This window comes from Monodelphis domestica, chromosome 1 (assembly GCF_027887165.1).
Source record: "Monodelphis domestica isolate mMonDom1 chromosome 1, mMonDom1.pri, whole genome shotgun sequence".
Taxonomy (NCBI): Eukaryota; Metazoa; Chordata; class Mammalia; order Didelphimorphia; family Didelphidae; genus Monodelphis; species Monodelphis domestica.
This window is the reverse complement of record NC_077227.1, coordinates 642,210,545-642,228,034: the sequence shown is the minus strand read 5'-3', so window position 1 is coordinate 642,228,034 and position 17,490 is coordinate 642,210,545. Positions and strand designations below refer to the sequence as shown.

At 39.5% G+C, this 17,490-nt stretch overlaps 1 long non-coding RNA gene across 3 annotated transcripts; it reads right to left on the bottom strand.

Moving 5' to 3' along the window:
* Window positions 1-1,288: 1,288 nt before the first annotated feature.
* Window positions 1,289-17,079, bottom strand: LOC103099698 (uncharacterized). Of its 3 annotated transcripts, none has more exons than XR_001626414.2 (3): window positions 16,926-17,074; window positions 10,554-10,718; window positions 1,289-1,509 (listed from the first exon to the last, which is right to left on the bottom strand). It is a non-coding gene; the product is annotated as an uncharacterized LOC103099698 (long non-coding RNA). The 3 variants fall into 3 exon arrangements; XR_459233.2 differs by lacking the exon at window positions 1,289-1,509 and adding an exon at window positions 4,554-5,230 and having other exon boundaries at window positions 16,926-17,079; XR_459234.2 differs by lacking the exon at window positions 1,289-1,509 and adding an exon at window positions 4,554-5,226 and having other exon boundaries at window positions 16,926-17,079.
* Between the last annotated feature and the right edge of the window lie 411 nt (window positions 17,080-17,490).

The window sequence follows — 17,490 nt, the reverse complement described above, 5'->3', positions numbered from 1 at the left end:
ACTGATGTGGAAAGATCCAGAGCCCTCCTCCTTTGGGGTTGATATCAAAGATCAGAGAACTGTGGTGACTAGTGACAAGCTTTGAGCTGGCAGTACCTTTTCCCCCTAGCCTAGAGAGTGAGCAAGCCATAGTATCTAGATCCTAGAAACCATAGGACTTAGCTCTGCTTCCTTGGTTGAGTGTATCCCACCCTAGCTTTGAGTCCAGCCATTCCCCAGGAGATTGGCTCTTTACTAATTGTTTCCTCCCTCTCTGCCAGTGGAGATTAGGAATTTGAACCAGAAATCCTAATCCCCTGATATAGTGGAAATAGCACTGAAGGTGTAGTCAGGATTCTAGGTTCCAATTCCCAGGTCTGCCACTAATTATTAGGCTTTCTGAATCCTAATTTCCTCTCATGTAAAATGAGAGATTAGATTCAGACATCTCCTAACTCAAACATGTTACTCTTCTGTCCTCTACATGAAGAAGACAAGGGGATAGAATGGGAGGGTTGAAGTCAGGAGATCCCTGGCTTCATGTTCTGCCTCTAACACTATGTAAACTTGAGCAAGTCACTCAACCTTTATGTGCTCTGGGCAACTATCTCTCAAGAAGATGATGAAATCATCAATCCTGCTGTGTGGAAAGAAAAGTGGCTCGGAAGTAAGAGCACCTGAGTTGTCTCTTTTTGTTTTTGCCTCTTTTTGTAACCTTCCGGTGCTTAGGACAGTTTTTGGTATATAGAAAGCACTTAATAAATATTGACTAACAGAAATCCTGCCTTGCTTACTTACCAGCTGGGTGATCTTGGGCACACAGTTTCTGTGTGGATCTCAGTTTCCTCGTTTTTAATTTTAAAGGGGCATGGTCTAGAAAGCCCTTCCTGTTTTAGATCTATGATCCTATGATCCTTATTGCCTTAGCAACCAATCTCCTCCTATGTTCAACAGCATCAGTCCAAATGTTGTCCCCTGGTCATGTCTTCAGACCCATAGCTACTGAGTACTTTCCCTGGTTTGGTCCACCAATCCCTAGGCACTCAAGCACATGAAGGTTTTATTGCTTCACTGCTGGTTTTTTCTGGGGAAGCCAACCTTTGCATGTGAATCTAAAAGTGTCTGGTACAAACTAGGTGGGGAGAGGAAGGGCATATTTTCATCTCTAGGCAGGAGGATTTACATGCTCAACTCCCCAAGCACAGAGACACTAGGGAGCCCAGGGGAATTTGTAAGGGATGTTAGCAAAATCAAGACAAAGGGACAGTTGTAGGAGTCTAGGGCACTAGCATACAGAAACAAAGATCAGTTATCCATTGGCTATTCCTTTTTATAAAACTGATTTTGTAAAAAAAGAGAAGAGAAAATGATTTTTCAATTGTTGACTTAATTTCCTTGTATTTTCCAGCAACACCAAAGGGACCCTTTTGAATTCTTTGCCCTGTTGTCTGTTTCTCCAGGAGAATTTTATTTTTCTTTTTAACTCTCTGTGCCAATGTTCTCCATGCCTGACCAGTTCCAGATGAGACCCTGTTTTTAGCAGAACGAAACATATGAAAAAAAAAAACCTTTAATGAACCGAAAATGTTAATTTGAAAAGTCTCCTCTGTGGAAAGAGTGAGACTTGGAGAGGGAAGGAAATGACACACCGTTTGCAGACTGGCAGGAGGCTGGTTTCTCTCAAGCTTTCGAAACAGAGGAGATGGAGCATGGACTCAGGTTGGGTCTGAAATCCAGAATGGACTCTCACTCAGATGCCTGAGTGAAAGCAGCGAGTCTGGGCTCCCCCGATTTTCTTCCCTTTCCTATTTTGAGCCATGGACACACATCTGGGCCCTTGGTGCTCCATTCTTCTCCTCCCCCTCCCCATCAGCATATCATCGGGCTATCGATCCCCCAGGCAACTTCCACACTAAGTCAAATTCCCGGAAATACCCCTATAGGAACAATTTCAAAGGGAACAACAACTCCAATTTCTTGAGCCCTTAGAAGTTCTCCCAGATCGCTCCTCCCCAGCCCCACGTAGTAAGTTAGACTAAGAGAAAGGGCAGCGGGGCAGACTAGGTGCTGCGGGGCGCCACACCACACCGCACCACACGTGGAGCCCAGGCAGGAAGGAAACAGGCCAGCACACTAGGCTGTGCTGAGGGGCCAGAGCCAGTCCTGCTGAGGTGCTGGATGGAATGAATTCCAGGGATCGGTGGTGGGTGCAATTCCACAGAATGACCCCCTTTCACCACCCCCTCTACGACCCCCCACCGTGGGGCCCCTGTCACCTGCCCCACCCCCACCCCACCCTGCCCCTATTACTCCCGCCAAAAAAAAAAAAAGGCTCTTCTAACTGAAAGCAAACCCCAGCCAAGTTCTCCTCTCGCATGTTGGGCCGGGAGCCAGGAAATGTGTAAATTTTCGTGAGCTCTGGCTATTTTGCCAGAAGTCTGCAATGTGTCTGGACACGAACGGTCGTTCCCTTTTGTGGGGCCAGGCCTGGGCAACCAGGAAGTTCTAAAGGGAGGCCCAAGGATAGAGGCCAGCCTGGGAGGCCGCCCAGCAGGGAGGGACAAGGGTCTTTAGGCGCTTTTTTTTTTTTCTTTCTAAACAGATTCTGTGACTTGTTGGCCTCTAAAAGAAAAAAAAAAGTGCTGGTTGGGGGAGGGGGGGAGAGGGCGAGGGAAAAGACTTTTAATCTTTCAAAGACCATGGGTTTTAATCATTTGCTGATAACTTGGTCCTGACCTCCCCACACACACATCATCCCCAGCCCCAGTCCTCTCATCCCTGCCTCCTCCCTCCACCCCGCCAACCCCCCCCCCCCTCCCTGGGCCATCATGTTGGAAATTAAATCAGCATGTTGTTTGAAGCACATGCAGACACACGCATGCCTCCCAAGCTTTTAACCCCTGGTATTTATTTCTGGGAGACTTGGCCCGGTTGGGGAAGAGGAAAAGGGAGCCTGATCAGATGGGTGTTTTTGTTTTTGTTTTGTTTTTAAAGAATGAAAAAGAAAGTGAAGCCCATCCAACAAGGAAGGGGGGAAAAAATCATTAACCGATCTGGCAAGTCTTCTGGTCTGATGTGATTCTCATGTCTCTCCAGACTTGGTGGGTGCATCTATATTTTGAGTTTGTTTTGTTTTTACCCTATTCCTGATATCTTTTGACTTTATATCATCTTCCTTTCAGAATATACCCTTCCACATGCATACTCCACAACCCCAACCCAGCAAGCCATCCCTAAACAAAGGCTTAAAATAGGGAGGAAAAAGCAGCAACAAAACCAATACATATATCAACTGTACCAGAGGAGATATGTAATAATCTACATTCAGTCACCCACCTCTGCAAAGAAGGGAGAGATGTTATTTTCTCAACTCTTCTCCAGAGCCAAACTTAACCTCATAACTACACAGGATTCTGTTTCTACTTTGTGTTTTGTTTTATTCCTCACCAAACCACTCCATTGAGGCAGCTAAATGGTGCCTGAAGTCAGGAAGTCCTGAGTTCAGTCTTACCGCAGACACTTACTAGCTCTGTGAACCTGGGCAAATCATTTAACCTCTCTCTGTCTTTCTCTGTATTGTCAATTGTAAAATGGGGATAACAGCACCCTACCTCATATGGTTGATATGAGATTCAAATGAAAAAATATTTGTAAAAAGAGCACTTAGCACAATGCCTAGCATATAATGGGTGTTAAATAAATGCTTTTTCCCTTCCCCTTCCTTCATTGGTGAGGATGCTGCTCAGTTGGGGGGCCTTGTCCACAATATTAAAAATTTTGAAACTCTACAATACTGTAACCCTGGGTAAATTTTACTGCTTAGTAAAAAAGACTTGTGGTCCGTCTTTCAATTCTGTAGTTTTCATTTCATTCCTCATTGAATTGAGCAATAAACTTTAATGTGGAGGTTGCAATTATTTGAGGGGCCATGTGTGATTCTCTTAACAAGCTTGTAAGCCAGTGCACAAAAGCAAAGCCAAAGAGAGGGGCATGTTGTTCAACTGATGAAAAAGAAAAAATGATGTGACTCCTCTCACACCCATCAGACTTTAACCCATCCCAAACAAAGCCCAAGAATTCTAGCCAGACACGTTTGACTATATTCATGAGCTGAACTTATTAAAAGATTTTGTAAGGTTATTATTGTTATCATTGTTTTTTAATTAATATTGAAAGCCAGGGGAGAAAGTGCAGAGTGATAGAAGGCCATGGGGGGAAAGAATAAGTAAAGGAAGGAAAGAAAGTGTCAAATAGCTAAAAGAGAATGGGAGGAAGGAAATAAGGAAGGGAGCAAGGAAATAATGAAGGCAGGAAGGAAGGCAGGAAGGCAGGAAGGCAGGGAGGGAGGGAGGGAGGGAGGAAGGAAGGAAGGAAGGAAGGAAGGAAGGAAGGAAGGAAGGAAGGAAGGAAGGAAGGAAGGAAGGAAGGAAGGAAGGAAGGAAGGAAGGAAGGAAGGAAGGAAGGAAGGAAGGAAGGAAGGAAGGAAGGAAGGAAGGAAGGAAGGAAGGAAGGAAGGAAACTAGGCTACCTGCTAGAATTATAAAGATTTTTAAAAAAGAGACTAAGCCTCTGCCTTCAAGGACTTTATATTTTAATAGAAGAGAGTTGTCTAGGGTTGGGAGTTTTGTTCTGATGAGATGGAAATCAAAATCGGCAGATGGTGAGATGGTCAATGGCTAGATGGGATGTGAAACTGAGACATGGTCTAGTGTCTAGGGTGAGCTGTAAATAGAGTGATAGAAATAAGCTAGCTTGCACATGGTCCATTACTGATCCTCTGGTTTGGGACCTAAAACAGGAGTTCCAAACATGAGTGGATTAATTTCCTCAGGGTCTGGGAATGTATTTGGGAAGGCTGTGGTATGGAGGTCCAGGTCTCAGATCTACTGTAGAAGGTGCTGATCTAGGTGAGGACAAGTAGGTTAGTCAGTGGCAACAGGCAGATGGGGAGATGGCCTTGTTGAATACTCAAGTGCCCTCCCCACTAGATCATTTTCTAGCACCTTAGCACAATGCCCAGGCATTTAAAAATAATTGAGTTGTCCTAGACTGTCATTTCCAGGGAAAAAACTGGGACTTTTTTGCAGATCCAGCAAGTATCAGAAACTGCTCCCTTCATCACCCAGCAAAAACTTCCCTGCCATCAAGATCTTCCTTGAAGATATGCTTCCATCTGGGGGAAAGTCTCAGATGAACGACTTGGTCCTCTGATGATTTCACTGGTGCCAGGACCCCTTATTGTAGAAACTTCCTTTATCAATGAAGATAGCCAACACAACAATAACTTATATACAGAACAGAAGTTCACATTTCCACTGAACATACATAGTTTTTTTAAAGGGGAGAATACCCACAGTAGAAGTTTTGTTTTGTTTGTTTATTTTCCTCTTTACTGGGAAACTCCAAGCAGCAACTTACCTCATGGGTAAAATGGACTGAAATAAATTAAAAGATTCTTTAAAGGAGAGAGGGAGAAAGAGAAAGAGGAAAAGAAAGGAGAGATAGAGGAGAGAAATGCAGAAGGGGAGAGGAAAAGGGGAAGGGAAGGGAGATGAAAAAGAATGAATGAATGACAGAAAAAGTATTTTAAGTTTCTTATTATATGCAAAAGCACTATGAGAAAGATAATGAAGAGGCCCTAAGATTTAACTGCAAAGAACTATGTTGATGATGCCTAAATATAATCAATAATGATGAAAAGTATGCCCAAGAAATTAATTCAAGGGTGCATATGGGGAAAGGAACAGGGTAAGGAAGTGGGAAGTATGGGAGGCTATTGTGAAATGAATTAAAAACCTAAGAAACTAATCAAATGTGCTGATGTTTGCTGAATGGGAGGAGAAATTGAAGACTAACTGGTTTTCTAAATATTTTAAGAGAAAAAAATTCTATTTTGTCTATTGCAAAAAGTTCCATCCTATATTTATGCTATTATGACTATACTAATATTTTATGATCTAGGTTAGAGGTGTCAAACTGTCAAATCTGCCAAATTTAGTCTGGACCAGATTAAAATGTAATTGAGAAATGTTTAACCAAATCAATAAAAATACAACACAACAGAGATAATGTAAATTTGTGGTTTTCTCAGTCAATTCACAGCTGCAAGGGTCTATTTGAGTTTGATACCACTGGCTAGTTCATTTGTATGCTACTTCTAAATTTTCATTTTTACTATTAATGTAATCATCAATAAACACAAGTATTTCAAAATTCAAAGGATAAAAATAGAAACTAATATTACATACATTTTTACTAAATGTATGATACATTTTACAAGGTAGTAACAAAATTTCTCTGTCCAGATAATTTATTCCTCCCCACTTAAAACCATAGCAACTTTTCAATACAAATAAGAGTTTGATTCATTCCAAATGTCAGAATTTGCTTAAAAGCACAGTCTATCTTAGGGGTGTAGTAATCCAAAGGTAAAAACTGGGGGGGAAAGACAAAGTAATAACTATCACCAACATTGAATACAAGATAGAAAATTTTTAAATATAAAGGGTAAAGCACTTGAATCTCTTTAGATAAATAGGATCATATATTTGATGGTGGAAGGATTCAAAGAAACCATTTATTCCAATCCTCTCATTTTGCAGATTAGAAAACTGAGATACAGAGAGGTAAATGACTTGCCCAAAGTCACACAGCTAGTATGTATCTGAGGCAAGATTTGAACCCAGATCTCCTTGACTTTAAGCCCAATGCTTTATGTACTATGACAATCAAATATCTGCATATCAGTAAACATTAACAACTCCATCATTTATTTTTAACATTTCAAGGATCTAAGGGTACTCACTGTGACTCTGTCATTCCACCAATCACAACCCCTCTATAATTGTATAGGAGAATTGCTCTGGCTAAAATATTCATGACTCTGGAACTAACCTGATGATGAGACTTTCCAAACTGAATGGGTCTTCAGAAAACACACATAGATTCCATCACTGATGCCTTTCCAACTTGGTAGGACCCACCAGAATTGGTACTTTGCTAGCAAAGTCACTGAACACCCAGGGTCATATTCATGCCATAAATAAATAGATTCGTGATAGATAGATAGATAGATAGATAGATAGATAGATAGATAGATGGATGGATAGATGGTTAGATGAATGGGTGGATGAATATGTATATATGTTGTATAATATGTATGGATAGATATGTGTTTGTATATAGATATACAATATATATGGATGGATGTGAATGTTTATATAATATATGAAAGTTTTGTATGATAAGTGCTTTTAAAAAGGACACATTCTAGAAACTAATTCAATTCTTCATAGTTAGATTAATAAAAATAGTTTGCATTTATATAGCCCCTTATAACAATTCTGTTAAGCAAATTGTTCAAGTATTATTACTATTCCCATTTTACATATAAGAAAATTGAGATTCAGAGAAATTATATGACTGTGTAAGGTTACGAAGCTACCAAATGGCAGAGTCAGGAACTGAAATAAAGATTTCTGATTCTCGAGCCAATGTTCCTTCTGCTATATCACAATGCCTGGTACATACCTGCATGCTTTGAGGTCATATATACACTCGATAAAAGGGTCAGCTAAAATCACAAACACATTTTTTAAGGAAAGAAAAACACATTACAAAGACACTTAGAGGAAACCAGTTTTTTCCCTATCTTTAGGTAATCCTGACTCTCCAAAACCATCTGCAAGAGTAGAATTCAGTTTCATTAGACATGATATTTTTTTCAGCCCTCATGCTTTTTGTTTTGTTTTCTCTTACTTTCAATTAAAGTATTTTTCCCCTCCTATAAATTCTTTGGGGATTTGAAACCCACTTCAAGAAGAAAAAATTCCATCTTATGGTATTAGTCACTGAGATGGAATATGAAGAAGCCCAGTTATAAACTGAAGTCAACTCTGTCTTGAAAAAAAAAGGAAAAAAACCTAACAAACTGCTTTGAATTTTAAGAACTAGAAATAATGCTGGCAAACTAGTTTCCCTTTCTTAAAATGCAATAAAAAGCTCCAAATTGACTCCCAGCGGTTACATCCAAATAAAGAACACAGCCCAAGACTTCAGGCAAAGGCAAGGATGTTCCACAGGAGAAAAACACTTAGCTTTGAAGAAATAAAAATATGAGCTGGAAATAAAATTAAAATCACAGGAGGACTGATTTGGTATGCACCGGACCTCTTACATTTCACCAGTGAATAAAAGCAATGTGTAGGGAGGGAGAAAGGGACTAAGAAAGGGACTAGAATAAGTAGGGAAGGTCTGACTTGATATTAAAAGAAATGGGGATATAGAGTGGAAAAGTCCACACTGTATATGTCTGCCCCCAAAGCAGGATGCCTTTAAATTAAATAATTCTCCTTGATCCCAGTCACCATTTCTCACACTCTTATGATAGTCAACTTCTCAGTTCTTAGGACTTTTTTGTTTTAATTGGAAGTGAACATTGTCACCAAGATCACGTGGTACCTACACTCCCAGAACAGGAAGCTGGCATCTTCACTTTGAGAGATGGCAGCACCAAGGAGCAGGTGTAAGAAAAGAGATAGTAAGAAAACCAGCATGTCCCATACAGGCTTGAACTTCTATCAAATGGGGAGGCACTGACCCAAGGGAACAAAAAACTCACACCTTCTTGGCAAAGCTCCCTCAGAGCTCACAAAGATATTATCACTCTGTCAGACCTGGGCAAATGCTCCTACTGATGACTTGTTCAGGAATTTGGAATTCTTCAGGAAAAAACCAGCCACACATAACTTGCTTTTAGCAGCCAGACACTCCTTCAGTTCATTACCACCCCCTAATGTTTGCCCCTTCTAAGACATTTCAGTGGGGTAGTATGGAATCAAAGTCCTAACTTGAACTGTGTCTGGAATTTCTTTCCAGAAGATTTACCACTTCAGGACAAAGCTGGGTCCCTTCCAGTGTGAACAAGTTGTCATCAGGTTCCCATTTCAAACAGAAGGCAGGGAAGAACAAGGGTGAATTATTGTTGGTGAACTGGTGTGCTTAAAAAGAGGAGCATGAGGTAGAGAGGGAATGGCCATGTGTGAAAAGAAAATCCCAATCCTTAAGCCAAAGAGGTTAGAGACCCAGGAAGTATCTTCCATTTATTATCATAAGATTGTTACAGAGTAAAAGTAACCTGATACAACGAACAAACAATGAACATTCCACTTCCTATATCTTCACCTGTACTTTGTTGTTGTGGAGGTGGTTATTGTCTTAAAACCTTTATCTTCCATTTTAGAATAGACTAAGTACTATTTTCAAGACAGAAGAGAAGTAAGGGCTAGGCAATTGGGGTTAAGTGAGTTGCCCAGAGTCACACAGCTAGGAAGTGTTTAAAGACAGATTTTAACCCAGGACCTCTACTTGGTTCCCTATCCACTGAGCCTCCTACCTGCCAGTAACTGTTGTTAAAAAAAAATGAATAAAATAAAACTCTTTTCCTTTCCTCTAATCTATGTGAACCTTCCATATCCCTCCCTCTTCTCTGGCTATCCCTGATAACATACATGCTTTGCATAATGATTATAAACATGTGATAATGATGCTTTCCATCTGAAAAGCTCATGACATAACTATATGGTAGGAACTAGATGGAAAAGAAGAACTTTTTCACCAAATGTGAATGCATGAAATGGTATACTTGAAAGAGAAACTGCTTCTTTGGGAAAATGAAACATATTTATGATAAAACAGGGACTATGCTGTGGTCTCCTTTCTCCCTGCTTTTGGAACCTTCTCCCCCAAAGAGTTTGAATACAACACATACCCAGAAAGTGTTATCCAACTAAAAAAAGGCTTAATTATTCAAAAGTTTAAGTAGCATCATATATGTAGTAAGGGCTCTCCCTACACACATAGCACAGGGGTATACTTTATGGCTCAAAGGAAGACAAAATAGATGCAGCTAGTCTCCAAGGAGACCTTATTTCCGGTGAGGAGGTTGGACCAGAAGCCTGGCCACTCTGTTCTCCCCAGAGGAAAAGGATACAGAAGTAGAATTATATCTATTTGCTCCCTTAAATATTATTAATCTAGGAAATGTGGGGAACTAGTTGATGCAATGGATAGAACATGGGACCTGGAGTAAGAAAAACCCAAATTCAAATCCTTTCTAAGAAGCTATGTGACCCCTGGACAAGTCATTGAACCCTGTGTGCCTTAGTTTCCTTATCTGTAAAATGAGCTAGAGAAGGAAATGGCAAACCACTCCAGTATCTTTGATGAGAAAACCTCAAATGGAGTCACGAAGAGTCACACACAATTGAAATGACTGAAAAAAAAGGGGGCGGGGGAATGTGGTTTTCAGGTTCAATCAAATTTCTGAAAGCTATTTCATTACTGGACAGAGATTCCAAAGTTTATAGACAAGACTTGATTCTCTTCCCACCAAATACTAGCTCTACAATAAATATACATAACAGGGAGCCAAGAAACCCCTTTAAGCAAGAAAAACAGAAATCAAAGAAGATGCATAAGAGACTATATAGGAGGCGATATAGAATGAAGAAATGTCTCCCACTGGGAGTGAGATAACTCAGTTCAGCCAAGAGAGTGACAGTCCCAGATCTTACCCAAGGGGAAGTTCCTTAAAGTCTCTAGTTGGAGATACAGAAATGATGGAGATTGCCAGCTGCTCTCATGTCAGAGTTTTCATAGTCTTTTCCTTCAGGTGCCCAAAGTAGAATTGGTATCTTCCATCATCTCTCTTGAAAGTGGAAGCCAGAAGTGCCCCAAGCCTAGAGAGATAAAGAAACTAAATAAAATCAGTCTCCCCCACCTCTCAAAAAATTAAGAATCTGTGTTTTAAGAGGAAAAGCAAATGATAATGCATGAGCAAAGAGTCCTCATGAGGAGGAAGTACCTGAAAAGTTGTTATGATATATCATATACTTAAGTTAATACGAATGTAAACAATTAATGATGTTTAGTTGATTATATCAGTGTTAAATATTAAATAAAATATTTTTTCTGTAGAATGAAATGATCAAAATAATAATTTATAAATTGTTCTACTTTAATCAGAGTGAGAATTGTGTGTGCCATTACATAAAAACTGTTAAATCTGGAGTCAGAGAACATGGATTTGAATCCAAGGTTATGATAGGTACCATTTAGGTGACCTTGGGTAAGTCATTTTAACTTTTTAGAATCACGGTTTTGTCTGTTTGCAAACTGACATGGCTGGATTTGATTATCCCTAAGACCTCTCTGAACTCAAAATACTATGACCGTATGTCTTTATAGTTGAAATCCTCCATTATCATCGAAGACTGTTTCTACACTACTTTTGTGACCTATTTCTGTAACTCATTATTCATTTTCTCCTTCTGGATAGGTGGTTTATAATACACATCTGCTCTATTTCTCCTCCCACTGATCCTCATCAAAATGCTCTCTATAATTCTGAACCTTCCCTAACATACTATGCTTATGATTATTAATGTATCAATCTTATTCCTTTTCCTTCCTATCCTATTATAGGTCACCTTCATTGGTATCACCAGTGAATGAACCTAGTGATCCCATTTCTTGTTCTCTTGTAGTCCATTTAATTGGACAAATTCTAGTTGCTCTAGTTTTTAGCTATTAGAGAATAAGCAAATCTTATTACTGAAAAAGTATGGTCATTAATGGGGTGTGTTGCTAAACATTTAACAACCCAGCACGAAGACAAAAAATTTTTTCAGGAAAAACTTTTCAGTTTCATCTGCATTATTGACATTTTCTTCATCACTTTCTCAAATCTATACAATCAACAACAACAAAAAAAAAAACTAAGCCTTGCTGTTTAGGATTTACTGATTTCCAAGATAAAAATGCTCACACTGCAAATTTAACAATTGGTTCTTGAGGGCCAGGACAAACTAATTCTAGCCCACCTCTGGTCTAGGGAGCAATGAATATAGTTCTTTTACTATGTTGTGTTCTAATCAGACTACATCTAACAAAATGTGTCAAGTTTGAGATACCACATTTTAAAAGGAACATTATCAGTAAAGTAAAGTGAATCCAGAAGAGAGAGATCAGAAGTCTGAGAGGTTGAAAAACCATGTTATAGAAGGAATGACTGAAAAAAATCTTGAGATATTTAGACTTGAAAAGAGAACTGAGAAAGATGTGATTGTTGTCTTTAAATATTTGAAGGTTTCACATATGGGAAAAGGAAAGAGTTTTATTCCATAGGACTAGGAAAGAACTAAAACCATTAGGAATATATTACAAGGATAAGGTCTTTGACTCAATATTAAGACTAGGGAATGGGTTCTGGACCTGTGATTCTCATTGGTATAGGGACCTTCTGAATAAGAAAACAAGCCAGCTCTTTCTCTGCAACTTATGACTTTAGGGCAGAGGTATCGAACATACTACTCAGGCCACACTGCAGTCGCCCTAAGTGCAGTGGGAAACAATTTAAAATGTAATTGTGAAACATTTAATAAGAGGCAAAATATATATAATAAAACATGATGCAAAAATATGGTTTTCTAAATCAATAGGCAGCCTACAGGGACCCTTATTTATGGGTAAGTCACCCCAAGGATCAGGTAGGTGGGGCAGTGGATAGAGTGCCCAGCCTGGAGTCAAGAAGACTCATATTCCTAAGTAAAAATCTGACCTCAGACACTAAGTTGTTTGACCCTGGGTGAGTCATTTAACCCTAGTTACCTCAGTTTCCTCACCTGTAGAATGAGCTGGAGAAGGAAATGGCAAACCACTCCAATATATTTGTCAAGAAAATTCCAAATAGAGTCACAAAGAGATAGAGAAATGACCAAACAACAACAAAATGGCCCCAGGGATCTTTAAGTATAGATTAGTGGCCCTGTTTCTATCTAAGATTGACAACACTGTCTTAAAGAGTTATCTAGAGCACTTAAAGGGTATGTGACTTGTTCAAGGTCACACAGACTAGAAAAATGCCCTAAAAATAAAACAGAATAGAATCAAAGAACCTGATTTTGAATCTCTAAGGATTCATATATAAATGTAGATTTGAATCTATAATGAAGTCATTTCACTTCTAGTTGGAAGAGAAAGAATCATTGCATTAAAAAAAAGGGATATGATTTGTTCAATCTGGCCTTAAAAAGCAGAATGAGAAAGACTAGGTAGAAGTTGTAGAGTTATCTCTAATACTTCAAGATAGCCAAATGTAAAATAGCCTTTCCCAGAAAGAAGTGGCCTCTTCTTTGGAGGTCTTCAAGTGGAGGTTAGTCAACCATTTATCAGGGATATTGTAAAAGTCCCAGTTGGGCCAGCTGCAGACTCAAAGTCCCATAGAACCTGCAATTTCCCCAAATCTTAATGTGAGTAGCCAGCTATAAAGTCTCTAGTAGAATATAAGTTTCTTGAAAGCAAGAATTATCTCTTATATTTTTGTTCATGTTTTTTTTGTTTCTTTGGGTCCACTGTCCTTAACACATAGTGGGTACTTAATAAATACTCATTAATGAATTGAATAATAAATCAGTAAGTAGCATGGTCTCTCCAAAGGAAAGACTACACACTAAGAAAAATGACCTGTTTAATTCAGATAGAAGTCATTGCTCTTTTTCAAGTGTCTTTTTCTTCACACATCTTCCCTTCTCTAACAGTCACATCCTGGTGCACCTAAACTGACAAAATCGGCAGTTGTTGTAGCATACTTTGTTTATCTTTTGCATTGCCTGCAAAATCATTTCCTCTCTGTTGGGCACAACTTGGGCAAAAGCAGAAAGGACACAGTTTTGTCCTTTCTAATGGGAGGAAGCAAAGAAAAATAGTCTTGGACCTTTCTTTCACTCGTAAATGTTATGTCTCTTTCCATCATGGCCTGCTATTACCTCTTGGATCATTTTCAAGGAGGCTTTCATTTCTGCACCACCACTAGTATGGACATGGCTGGCTAATGACCTCTTTCCTTTCTTCAACTCATTATGGATCCCCTATCTCATCTCCTTTTCCTTCAGAGTTCCTCTTGATAATAATAGTCAACTTTCTCTCTTAGAAAGAGAGAAATTTTGAGATAATGTAATCCACTCTATTCACAATGTCAATAATACAAACTCAACTGGGAGAACACATAGTCAGGGAGAGTCAAAAAAGAAACCCAAATCCACACGAAATCAGTTCTCTAGCTCTGACTTCTCCCATGTGACTTTGTCCAAGTCACTTAACTACTTTTTCCCCAATCTGGAACATCAAGATATCACTTGATAACTTGTTAGCTATCCATCCAATATGATAATAAGAAATCAGAACATACTTTACAAACATAGAATTACATCAAGTGATGCTTAATAACAATGGTTTTTGCTTGTGTTATTGCATGAAGAAATTCCTCACTCTACTCTCACTTCTCAGGTTCTAGGCTTGGTTCTTATCTTTGAGGAATATAATGGAGCTTTTTACAACACTGATTTAGGGACTCAGGACCAACACCTTTTTAGACTTATCATGACTAATCAGGCTTTTGCTAAATGTAGCTTTTTTTTTTTTTAAACCCTTGCCTTCAATTTTAAGAAAGAAGAGCCGTAAGGGCTAGGCAATCAGGTTTAAGTGATTTGTCCAGGATCACACAGCTAGGAATTGTCTAAGGTCATGTTTGAACCCAGGTCCTCCGGACTCCAGGCTCCAGTCTCTATCCATGGTGCTATCTAGATGCCCTCTAAATGTAGCTTTTATCTTTCAGGAGATAGGATTTGATCCGAACTATAACTAAGTACATCTAATAATAATTACAACTAAGTGTTATTTATTTCATATGCCCCTTTTTACCATTATCTTTCTTCTTTCTGGAAGATCTCATCAATCTCCTGTAGTCTTAACTGTTACCACTGACTTCAACTCAGAATCTCCTTTGAGTCTTTTAGAGTTTGCTATCCCATCTCTTAGATATTTGCTTGTTTTTAATTTTATACTTCTAGCTTCTATTTGAGAGATAGTGAAATGTGATAGAGCCAACCTGTAAATAACATAGTAGGTACTTAATAAATAATTTTAATGAATTAAATAATGAACCAATAAGTAATGTTGTCTTCCTATAGAGAAGAGAGTAATGAAAACCTATTCTTCCCTTCCCCACATCCTTTTCTGTTGACACTGAACTCCAGGCAATTCTCTAAAACACAAAACTGCAGAACAGTCCCTGATCAGTATCCTCCCCTAAGAGTTCTCTACTCAGACATAATCATGTCTATAGACAAAGACAAGCTTTTTAGCTAAAAAGAGCTTCCTTCATCACCACCCTTAGCTCCAGGATCCTAATTTCATATCTAGGTATGATGCTTTTACCAAATTCTGTTTCCTTTTCATTTCTGTAGAAGATTTTGAGATATCTAGAACAAAACTAAATTCCCTACCTCTGTCTATATCATATCCTCTAACATATTGGAGTTGAAGGAACCTTGAACTGGGAATTAGGAGGTCTGAATAGAAGTTCCAGCTGACCACTTATTAGCCATAGAATATGGAACAATCTTACTTAATCTTGCCCAACTTCAATAACCTTACTTACAAAATGAGAAATTTAGATGAGATGTCTTCTCTCCTGACTTTCTATTCTGTGATTCAAATATTGCCAGCTCCCTCTTTCATTCACTTCTAAAAAGAAGGGATACTAAAAATTCCATGCATCAGAATAAGACACCCCAATTATCCTCCATCATTTTAGACAAATGATTTTTAAAAAATTAATTCAAGACAAAATGAGCATATTCCCAAAACTTCTCTTCTGGCATTCTGGTCCACGCTAACCCTTTTGCTTTTCTTCTTAAAAGTTGAGAGATCAAATGTACTTTTCAATTACTTCCACTTTAAATGCCTACTTATTCCTCTTCTTTCCCCCTTTTTTTTTCCCTCTGTCAGCTTATAGATAGCATAGATCATTCTATAATGCTGCCTAGAAAGGACATGGTACACAAATAAAGTATTGGTTTTCTACTTTTGGGGGGTTATGATAGAAAACATGATCTTGAGTCCAAACAAAAAAAAAGCAGATAAATGTGTACATGTATATATTTATACATATACACACAAATATTTGCCTTTAATATTCTATCAAGTGAAATGAGTGTTTTAAAATATTGTTTCTTTCCCCTTCCCCCATAACCCCTAATCAAATGTTCCCAAGTCATTTACACCCTTCAGGACTGCGCCATTCATTCATGGAACTTATTCTATCAGAATTGCATTACACTTTTCCATCCCCTCCACGTTTCCAGAGGACCTTCAGGGTGGCCAGCTATCCCCCACCACCGCCATGACACCTCTTCCAGAGGCTCAGAGGTTATGTCATCATGGGCCATCTTTGTATGCTAGTCAAGAGTTTTGGGTCTTCCCCACAAGGCTGCACACAGAGAGACTAATCAGTCAGTGTTGCTCTAGTAGGCCGAACTTTGCTCCCCATCTTTTGTGGAGTATAAAAATGATTAATTGCTTACATAGAAATTGATCTAACCACTGTTTTATGAAAAATGCAGGATTTCCATATCTTTAAGAGGGCTGCACAGAGAAGTTTGAATTTAGGGAACAAAGTAATTGAATTTCTCTGTCTTTCCTGGCATTTTAAGATACTGATTAATGGAGAGGCCTAGGTGTTGAAGAGACCTAGGGAAATCAATAATAATATTAACCCTTATGAAAAGGTTTACTGTAGGAGAGAATTGCAGCCGAGGGTCTCTAAAATGGAAAGGGAACATCCAAGACCCTCGCTCGCGGATGTATATATTTTATTCTTCAGATACTCCAATGCGATATCCCTCCCCTTGCACGGGACCGGGGAGGGGGAGACCCCAACTCTACTTTGGGCAGCTGGAGCCGTTGGCGAATTCCAGATACCTGAGAGATCAATGGGGCAGTTGGGAGTGGGGGGAGGTAAGTAAGCCACCCTAGCCCTGCCAGGGGTTTGAATGGTTTAAATTGAAGAGAGAGAGCACCTCCTCCCCCCCCCCCCACCAGCTCACCCCCTCAAGAACACCCTGCTTTGTCTCCTGAAGAAGAACGCCCCTTGTCTGTCTCTCCGGCCGCAGTTGGTCAGGAAGGATTAACCTCTCCCATCCCCCCTCCCCAGCCACAACCCCCCGCGGCCCCCCTTTCCAACAGTCCCTTTCGGGTTGATGTGCCTGACAAGAGTGCCACAAGCGATGATGTCACAAAGAGAGGGGCGCAGTGTGTCCTGCTAGACCATCTTTCACTCCAGTGGACTCGCCTTCACAGACAAATTGATTTGCAAAGGTTCAGGCTGGCAGGCCAGCCTGCTTTGCATACAGAACGCTCCCTTGCGACACAATAAGTAGTAGCCAGGCTAACAGAGGAACCCAGCAGGAACTGGCCGGTTCAAAGTCCAGGCTCCACACCCCCTCACCCCAGTCTGGTTTGAAAGGTCACTGTGTGTCTGGGAAAAGAGTCTCAGGATACAATCCTTTATTAAAGGTCACTATTTTTCAACGGCACTTAACACACACTTACACACAAATTGAGACTGAAAAAAAAAAAAACCTGGGGGCTGCCTTCCATTGTACATTGTGC